The following is a 9,782-nucleotide window of genomic DNA, read 5'->3' as shown; positions in this document are numbered from 1 at the left end:
ATCTCGCTACCTATTGAAGGGGGGGCGTGTGGTGACTGTGGCCTAGGGCAGTAAAGAGTAAAAATCCGGCTCTGTTGCTGGTGGAAAGGACTGGATTACAGTGGCAAACATCAGTGGAACAGATAAAATACATTTTATCAAGCATCGCTCCCAGCTGCCGATGTATGCTGGGGTGTGAAGGGGGTGAATCAGACCTCCAGGAGGACTTACCCAATTAGTCCCTTACTGATCCTCAGGAGGAATAACAAGTACAGGCATGTGCTGCACACACTCTCAGCTCATCGACAGCTAGAAGACTTCTATTTACCTTGTAAAGGGCGGGAGTATGTTGTCTTGCTGTGGTTGAATAGGAGGGTAATTGAAAGCAAGTATCACTTCAGCGCTGTGGGCGGAACCTCATGTGCAGAGACGCTTAGTATACAAAGATGTCAGGAAAAATGTTGATAAAACATCTCAGCAGGCTCAAATAAGTATTATACATTTTCTTTAAAGAGACTCTGTAACAAATTTTTCAGCCTTAGTTCTTCTATCCTATAAGTTCCTATGCCTGTTCTAATCTGCTCTGGCTTACTGCAGTCTTTCCTAACTGCACTGTCTCTGTAATAAATCAATGTATCTTTCCTCTGTCCTGTTTGTCGGGCTAAAGCTTGAATGTGTGGAATGTGCAGGGCTGCTTGTGATTGGATAGAAGCGATACACACCCTCTGCAGGCCCCCTGCATACTCTGAATGACTCACACTCTATGCTTAGCTGAGCCTATTAGAAGCTGGTTAGTTTGTTTGTAAACACTGCCTAAAACTGTTAATTACAAGCCAGGATTGCAGCAGAGAGTGGCAGAAACAGCACAGAGGGGCACAGGAGAAAATAAGGAATAGAATGGTATGCTTTTTATTGTAAGAATATTAGAGAACAGATTCTCTTTAAGTACCATACTTTACATTTAACACATTTTAAATTGCATTTTAAATAGACAAGTTTTGAGGCATCACTTTTAGCATTCAGGATGTCACATTTTTCATTTAATCCTATGAGGGGATCGTCTTCCTGCAAAATTTTTCCAGTAATGGCAATGCCCAAAAATGAAATACAGCTATTTGGTAATGCTATGTGGAGGTTGTTTCAATGCAATTCAACTGACTTCAATCGACCTCTGCCAATGTATCCAGGCATTGTCATGGGACCAAACCCATTGTTTTAACCATCTAGCATCCAATGTATTTAGAGGCTTATTATTGCCAGTGGCAGGTGCGCTCCTCCCTTACTCAAACTAAAATCACAACCAGGTTCCTGGAGGGCTGTGTTGGGAGAGGATAATCTCCTAAAATAGAATAAACATTAAAGTGGTCTGAAAGTCAGCATTTCTACTTTGCTCTAAAATATTCCTCACAGCTTGAAAGCTACTATCCCAGAACAAAATTCTAGCAGAACATCACTGAAATGATTAAAGAAAGCACTTTCTCCTGCTATTTAGCTTCAAATCTGCATCCAAACTGGAGATAACAGTATCTTTTTTTACTTGTTAAACACAAATGTATCAACACTGGAATGTAAACAAACACTCTCTGAGAAACCGTCTCTGCTTCAGGCAAACACAGTGTTCAGAATAGCTCAATAGAATATTTTAATATATAATAAAAAGCAGTTATAATAGAATAATACAATGCAATGCCAGCTTTCAGGGTAAGAAAAACTACACTTTGGAAACGTGTAATTTGTAAACAGACAATATTATGTGCACAAAAGCAAATATGATAACTGTATGAGTAATAAAAAGTAGGAAAACGCATTTTTATTAAATGTTATGTCAGAGTTCCGACCACTTTATATACAGAGCACCCTACAGTATGTGATACTAAACCCAAATGCAATGGACATACAGCTCAATTATGCACAGTTAGAGTCCTTATATGGTTCCAATCTTCAAATCTTCATCATGGAAAATTGCAGATATCAGTGACCTCATAAAAAGGGGAAGAGAAACAGAAACCATATATAGTGAAGTTCTCTGTAATCCTATTATCCATATAAAACCACCATAAGTCACTCCAGTATTTGTGCCAATCAATCGTGTATAAACTTCTTCCAGCAAGGTAGGCAAATCTTTGCGCTCACCAGATATTGTGGCTGACCCTCTACAGACAGCTCATACAGCATATCTAGTTCATCCGGCTCTGCAGAGATTCCTGGGGCTTCTCTGGCGTCAATATCTCATAATGTGATCCATAAAACAACAGAAATATGCATAGTGTAAAACCTTTTTTTTTAAACTTTGGAATCCACACGGCCTCTCGTGAAAGTGACCCTCAAAGCACACTAACACCAGTGTGTGGCTACATACACAAGGCACAACAATGCACTCACCAAAACAGATAGCTGACCGACCCTTCACAGACCAGCAGACATTGTTTTATATGTTTCCCGGTGGGCAATGGCTGCCTCTTCCTCTTTACAAGTTGGTCACTGGGTAACTGGGATTAATATTTAGAAAAGTGGGTGAAGCCTACAACACCCAATCAAGACAAGACAAGACAAATAACATTTATGTCGCGCTTTTCTCTTGGCGGACTAAAAGCGCCAGAGCTGCAGCTACTAGAACATGTTCTATAGGCAGTAGCAGTGTGAGGGAGACTTGCCTAAGGTCTCCTACTGAATAGGTGCTGGCTTACTGAACAGACAGAGCTGAGATTCAAACCCTGGTCTCCCATGTCAGAGGCAGAGCCCTTAACCAGTACACCATCCAGCCACTGTTGGTTTTGATTTTCAAGGGGAATATTTAATTGCTGACATTCTTGCACTGTTAATAGCAGATGCAGGGGCGTAGCAATAGGGGTTGCAGAGGTTGCGACTGCATCGGGGCTGTTGGGCCAGAGGGGCCCTCCCGTAACTACAGTATTAGCTCTCTATTGGTCCTGTGCTCATAATAATCACTTCTATAGATACTTTGAATAGTAGTGATCAGTAACAAGCTGCTCCCCATCCCCTTTTTGCACCTCTGACACTGTGTTGTCCTTGGCAGTGTCAGACAACAATTCTTATGTACAGAGTTCTTGGGGGGCTCAATGTAAAACTTGCATCGGGGCCCACAGCTCCTTAGCTATGCCACTGAGCAGATGCTTCAAACCTGGTACAGTTGGTCATTGGGTGACTGGGGTTCACATTCAGAAAAGAATGTGGAGCCACAAACAGCCAATCAGATTTGTTTAATTTCAATGCAAATTATTGATACCAAAGACCGCAAAGCTCACAAACTTGGTCATTGAGTAATTGTGTGTTAGGGTTAGAAAAAGTATGCGGAGCCAACACCAGCCAAATACATACCCGGGCAACGCCGGGTCATCAGCTAGTGTATATATACAGTATATACTATATATCTGGATGCTTTCTGTGTCACGGAGTTGTATGTAGTTTAGATTTGAGGGCTTGGATGTATTTTGATATTTTGAATACCTTTTTATTTTCTATTCATCAATTTTTTTTTCTTCTGGTTTTTTTTTTTTTTTTTGCATCTGGCAGAAGCAATTCTCCCCGTTCCAATATTCACTTTGCCTCTGTGTATCTATTTCTTGAAATGAGCCCTCTAAACAATTCAAATTTATTGATATATGTGCAAGCTTTGCATATTCTGAGCAATTTAGCGGAATGTGTCAAAGTAAATTGTCTGCGTTTAAGATGAATTAACATCAGTTTGTGGCGATAGGTTTCCCGGAGCTGCGAGACTTTGCCGCCGGTGTCATCTATCATTCCACGAGTGTCATAAAACTCGAGAAGGTGGAAATCACAGAACTCTCTCCCGCTATCTGTTTGTTTATCCACCTCTCATAGTACCGCACTTTCCTCTCCTGAAATCAATTTGTGAAAGGTTATAAAGCACTTTATAAATTACAGGTAATTTTTTACTTTGGCTCTTTGCATATAGAAGTATTCCAGCAGAAATAAGACTTAAATAGCAACCTCTAGAAAATTCCACACATCCACTTACACATAGCTTTAGTAAAAGTCTCGGCACTCCCATAACCCAATTATAAACTTGCCACCAAATGGAGGTTAATTCTATACCAGTATCTTAGGGCCAGAGTTGTGTCCTGGGTAGAAATGGAATGTGCCATGGCATGGGCTAGAGCAGGGAGGTTAGACTCCAGCCCTCAAAGGCCGAGGTCCTCACACATTTTTGTCACAGCTCAAGTCAACCTCCCTGGCGGCAACACAGAGTCAGACTTGGGGTGGAAAAAAGTAGCAAGGAGCGGTAATTCCGAGCCTGACTCAGGGTAGTTGACGGGAGGTCTATGCAGAGCCTTAAAGGGAACCTTAACTGCCATGGAAAAATAAATTCACTTACCTGGGGGCTTTCCCAAGCCTCCTGCTGCCGTCCTGTGCCCGCGCCGGTCCTTCGGTCTCCTCCGGTCTCCCTCCGCCGCTAAGTTTCGTTTTCGGACGACTGCCAGTCGTCCTCGGGCCTCTTCCGCATTCCTCGTCGTAAACTGCAGTAAAGCGCGTCCGCATGACGCCAAACGCGTCATGCGGACGCGCTTTACTGCATTTTACGACGAGGAATGCGGAAGTGGCCCGAGGACGACTGGCAGTCGTCCGAAAACGAAACTTAGCGGCGGAGGGAGGCCGGAGGAGACCGAAGGACCGGCGCGGGCACAGGATGGCTGCAGGAGGCTTGGGAAAGCCCCCAGGTAAGTGAATTTATTTTTCCACGGCAGTTAAGGTTCCCTTTAAGAGCAGTGATGTTTCAACTCACTTCCACCGGGACCCAGACACTGGTAACCATTCTTTTTCCAGTCCTCAAAGGCTCTGGATCCCTAAAGTGACATGGCAGTTTGTCTCACTATAGGGGTACTGCGCCACCCGGAGGACGGAGGTAGAATTGCAGCGCTGGATCCCAGGGAGGTAAGTGCAGAGGCTGCTGTAGATCTCACTGTGGTATGTTTTTTTCCTGGTGATAGGATCTAAAAATGTGGGAAAAATTGCACCCCTTTCAGACACTAAAATCTGGAAATAATCATACTGCCAGAGAGGTTAATTGATGGGAATGAATCGGCAATGGTGTGATTCATCAAGTAGTACACATGGCTCCTATTCTCAGTCCATCCTAGTCACTGGCATGGATATGTTCCTTGAGGGCTGGAGTTCGACAGATGTGGGCAGGACAGTGGAGAAATTCTGTCAACTGGTGTCCAGCATGATCTCTGACCTAAACTCAGCTGGCCAATAGGGATTAAGTCTGCATTTGCAAAGCCCCATTCCCATCAGGACATGCTGGTTTGCAAACATCAATAGCCAGCTACCTTCAGATGAGAGGGAATCCTGAACTGGCGGTTCACCACTGGGAAACGAGAAGCGTCTCAGGTACCATACTTACCTGGGGCTTTTACTCATTGCATAATTGTGTTTCTTTCCTATTGTTTATAGGGCATTCCTCAAGCCAAATACTTTTTTGTTTTTGTTTTAATACTCTAATTCCCTATAAACCAAATAAACCACGCCCACGGTTTTTCAGAGAGCCTTGGCAGTAGCAAGGGCTCATGGGAGCTGAGTCTGGGCAGGAGGAGGAGGAGGTGTTACTAGCCATTGATTTCAGAGGCAGAGGGGAGGAGGGAGGAGGGGGAGATTAGGTTTTTTTTCACAGGCTGAGTGCTCAAGATACAGATAAGCTGCCTCTGTGTAATGTTTACAAACAACATGGCTGCTGTCATTGTATCACAGGAAGAAATAATCATTTTCTATTAAAGCTGTTTGCAGCTAGATTTGCTGTGTAAACTATCTAAACTTTAGATAAGATATATAGACAAGTTACTTGTTAAATAGTTAGTTTTTCATCTTGGATACGGTTTAAGGCCGTTTACGCACGACACTGTCAGGCTTTTTGGCATAATTGCTGAGGACCAAACCCAACCAGGGAAACGGCGAGGGACGGCGGCCTTAAGGGGGCTTCAGGAAGCCCCAGGTAAGTATGGAACCTGAGAAGCTTCTCGTCTCAGGTTGCCTTTAACCTCCCTCCATTTTTGTCTCAATTGATATATACCACCATGCTAACTAACATAATAATGTACCACATACCTTCTCAAACCACCTCCATACTTCATGGGTCATGTGACTGCACTCATAAATCAGGCAGCCTGGATCTTCCTGGCTACAGTGTTCAGATCATGCAAATACAATACCAACCCTTCCACAATATCCTTTTCTAATGCCTGGTCCCTACCCTGATTTCATCATACCATCAACATTATGCTCATCGTTTATTAAATAGACCTGACACCAGTTCACCGGCTGTCATTCTTTGGAGAATTATTGGTAGATACTAAGCACTCCATAGCTGGAACAACCCATAGGAACTGCCAGTTTTGGAGAAATTCTGACACAGTCATCTGGCCTTTCCAATTTGACCACCCTCAAAGACACATCAGATCCTCCTTACGCATGCCCATTTTTCCTGCTTCCCATGCATCATGTTCAAGAACTTACTATCCGTTTGCTGCCTACAAGGGTGGACCTTTCATGAAGCCACATATATCATGTGATTCAGGAGGAAAAAATTAGGGAGCGCCATTTGGACATTACAGTTTGGGCCACCTGGTGCCTGCCTCCTCTCTGCTCTCCCAACCGCCTTCCTGGCAAACACACTACCCTCCTCATCCACACACCCCCAAATCCCCATTTCATTTGACTGGTGGCACCTGCCACCCTTCCTTACGACATCAAAAGCAGATGGTGTGTTGATATACTATATGCCTCTTACCAAGGCATGCTACAGTAAAACTCTATCACCGGCAAGAGATCACCATGGCCAGTCAGAGGGGAAGCTTTGGCACGTGACCAATCAGGTGGGGGTGCTGGCACCAGACTGGCCAATCGCAGCCGCCTACTACTTCTTTTGCTAACTGTTGCCGATGGTCTCGCGGGTGGGACCTCAGCACCGCCTTGGCCAGTCACTGTACTCGATCAGTAGCAGTGACATCCACCAAAGTTTGTTTCAGGCAGAAGAAAGTCTAAAACAGGCCCTGGCTGCTTATCCTACCGTGTGACAGTGAGATAATCAATGATCTATACTTCATCTCAGAGCCGGTACAAGGTCCTTCAGCACCCAATGCTGAGACACCAAACTGCGCCCTTCCATCCCTCTCACCCCAGTCGTCACACACTGACTGCTATTATAATAAGAGGTGCCCCCCAACCCCCTCAACACCTTAATCTCTAGTTATCTGGCTTGCAGTCACAACCATGTATCCCCTTTTCTTATTCCTCTCTGTTTCAAACACAATAGGAAAATGATATAGCTGAGTGAGCTGTGCGCCCCCTCCTACACTGCGCCCTGATGCTGGAGCCTCTCTTGCCTCGGCCTGGCCCTGCTTCACCTGTCAGTTGTTTGTCTTGTGGTTGATAATCAGCATTTACTTACTGTAAAAGATAAGAACTGAAAGTGCTTTGAGGTTGTTTTTAGGTCCAGGTTTACTTCGGTTATGACTGAGCATTGCGCACATAAAAGCGAGTCTTCTGGTCTGGGGCGCGCACAGAGGAGTCTTGGCACAGGATGTAGATCGCTTTGTGGCATGCTATATGCCGGGAATATTACACCTATGTGCGCGGTGCTGCCCGGTGGGGCGCAGGCACATAGGAGTCTTGGCACAGGATGTAGATCTCTATGTGGCATGCTATATGCCGGGAATATTACACCTATGTGCGCGGTGCTGTTCGGTGACCGGCTCAGATGTATCTCACACACACAATCTATTTGGCTTGCTGCTGGAGCATCTGTCAGCGCTCTCCTCTGCCAACTCCGACTCTGCTTCGCCTATCCCCGCCTGCTCAGTTTAGTAAAGAACGGCCAAAATTTACAAAGGGCGCAGATATACAGTATGATCTGTGATTAACGCCAGGCGTGAGGCTCTGCGGATCAGTTTATAGAACATTTCCAGGCCACGGAGCTGAATATATCAGATCAGAACAGGAATTGGTTTCTTATCGGCCAAGTAAGTTCACACTTAGCAGGAATATGACCTCGCTGTTTCTCAATAAATGCAGAGAGAAAAACATATAAATAGACACGACAAAAAATGCTAACCGTAGACAAATGCGTCCTTCTGTAGATGCAGCTCGTGGTGCACTGCCCTGTCACAGTCGTAGTCAGGGCAGTTTCTAGGCTAAATTGCTTCCAGGGTGAGGGTGTAAAAATTGTACCAGCACCCCCCCCCCCCCCCCGCACCCATGGGGGCTTGAAAATATTATTTACGATGCAATATTTAGCCCCCCATTATAGGTAGCCGGCTATAGATGCCCCCAGTATAGGTTAGCCAGCCATAGGTGCCCCCAGTATAAGTAAGCCAGCCATAGGTGCCCCCAGTATAGGTTAGCCAGCCATAGGTGCCCCCAGTATAGGTTAGCCAGCCATAGGTGCCTCAGTGTAGGTTAGCCAGCCATAGGTGCCCCCAGTATAGGTTAGCCAGCCATAGGAACCCCAGTATAGGTTAGCCAGCCATAGGTGCCCCAGTATAGGTTAGCCAGCCATAGGTGCCCCAGTATAGGTTAGCCAGTCATAGGTGCCCCAGTATAAGTTAGCGAGCCATAGGGCCCCAAGTATAGGTTAGTCAGCCAGCCATAGGGCCCCAAGTATAGGTTAGCAGACCATAGGTGCCCCAAGTATAAGTTAGCCAGCCAGTCACTGGTGATCCCAGTATAGGTTAGTCAGCCATAGGTGCCCCCAGTATAGGGTATTGGTGATCCAGCTAGCCATAAGTGCCCCCACTATATATTAGTCAGCCAGCTACCCATGCATACCTCCCAGACCCCCCCCCCCCCCCCCTCACGCAGGCAGCTGCAATACAACCCGACTCCTCCCTCTCTAGCTTCAGGTCCCTCTCCCTGCTCCCCCCTCCATTGAATAGATTTCATGCTACGGCAGCGGGGTATTAGCAATGACTCACCTTACGGGCTAAGGCAATGTCCATGTGCCGCCGGGCTGCTCTCTCTCTGCACATCGCCATTCACAGGAAGTAGGAAGTGTTAACGGATTGGTCTGTTAACAGACCAATGGGGATCCTTGGAGCCACAATTTAAAGAGAATCTGTATTGTTAAAACCGCACAAAAGTAAACATACCAGTGCGTTAGGGGACATCTCCTATTACCCTCTGACACAATTTCGCCGCTCCCCGCCGCATTAAAAGTGGTTAAAAACAGTTTTAAAAAGTTTGTTTATAAACAAACAAAATGGCCACCAAAACAGGAAGTAGGTTGATGTACAGTATGTCCACACATAGAAAATACATTCATACACAAGCAGGCTGTATACACCCTTCCTTTTGAATCTCAAGAGATCATTAGTGTGTTTCTTTCCCTCTGCAGCTCTTCTCCACTGAAGTGTCAGGCTGTTTCTTCCTGCAGAGTGCAGACAGCTCTGCCTGTATGTAATTCCTCTGTATGTGAAAGCCCAGCCAGCTCAGAGGAGGATTTATCCAGCTTGTAAAAGATAATAGAGCAGAGAGAAGCTACACTAATCTAAATAACACACAGGCAGTGTGCAGAGAGGGGCCTGGAGGGGGGAGATGCATCACAGAACCACAACACTGAAGAACTTGGCAGCCTTCCAGACACAGGCTGACAAGTCTGACAAGAGAGAGATAAGTTGATTTATTACAGAGATGGTGATAGTAGAACGTGCTGCAGTAAGCCAGGACACATTAGAATAGCTTTTGGAACTTGTAGGATGATAAAAAACAGGATGCAATTTTTGTTACAGAGTCTCTTTAAAGATGCTTTTAGCTCTCAGTCAGCTCTACTT

Source organism: Hyperolius riggenbachi, chromosome 8 (genome assembly GCF_040937935.1).
Source record: "Hyperolius riggenbachi isolate aHypRig1 chromosome 8, aHypRig1.pri, whole genome shotgun sequence".
In the NCBI taxonomy this organism is placed as follows: domain Eukaryota; kingdom Metazoa; phylum Chordata; class Amphibia; order Anura; family Hyperoliidae; genus Hyperolius; species Hyperolius riggenbachi.
The sequence above is the reverse complement of the archived record's forward strand: the minus strand, read 5'-3'. Positions refer to the sequence as shown.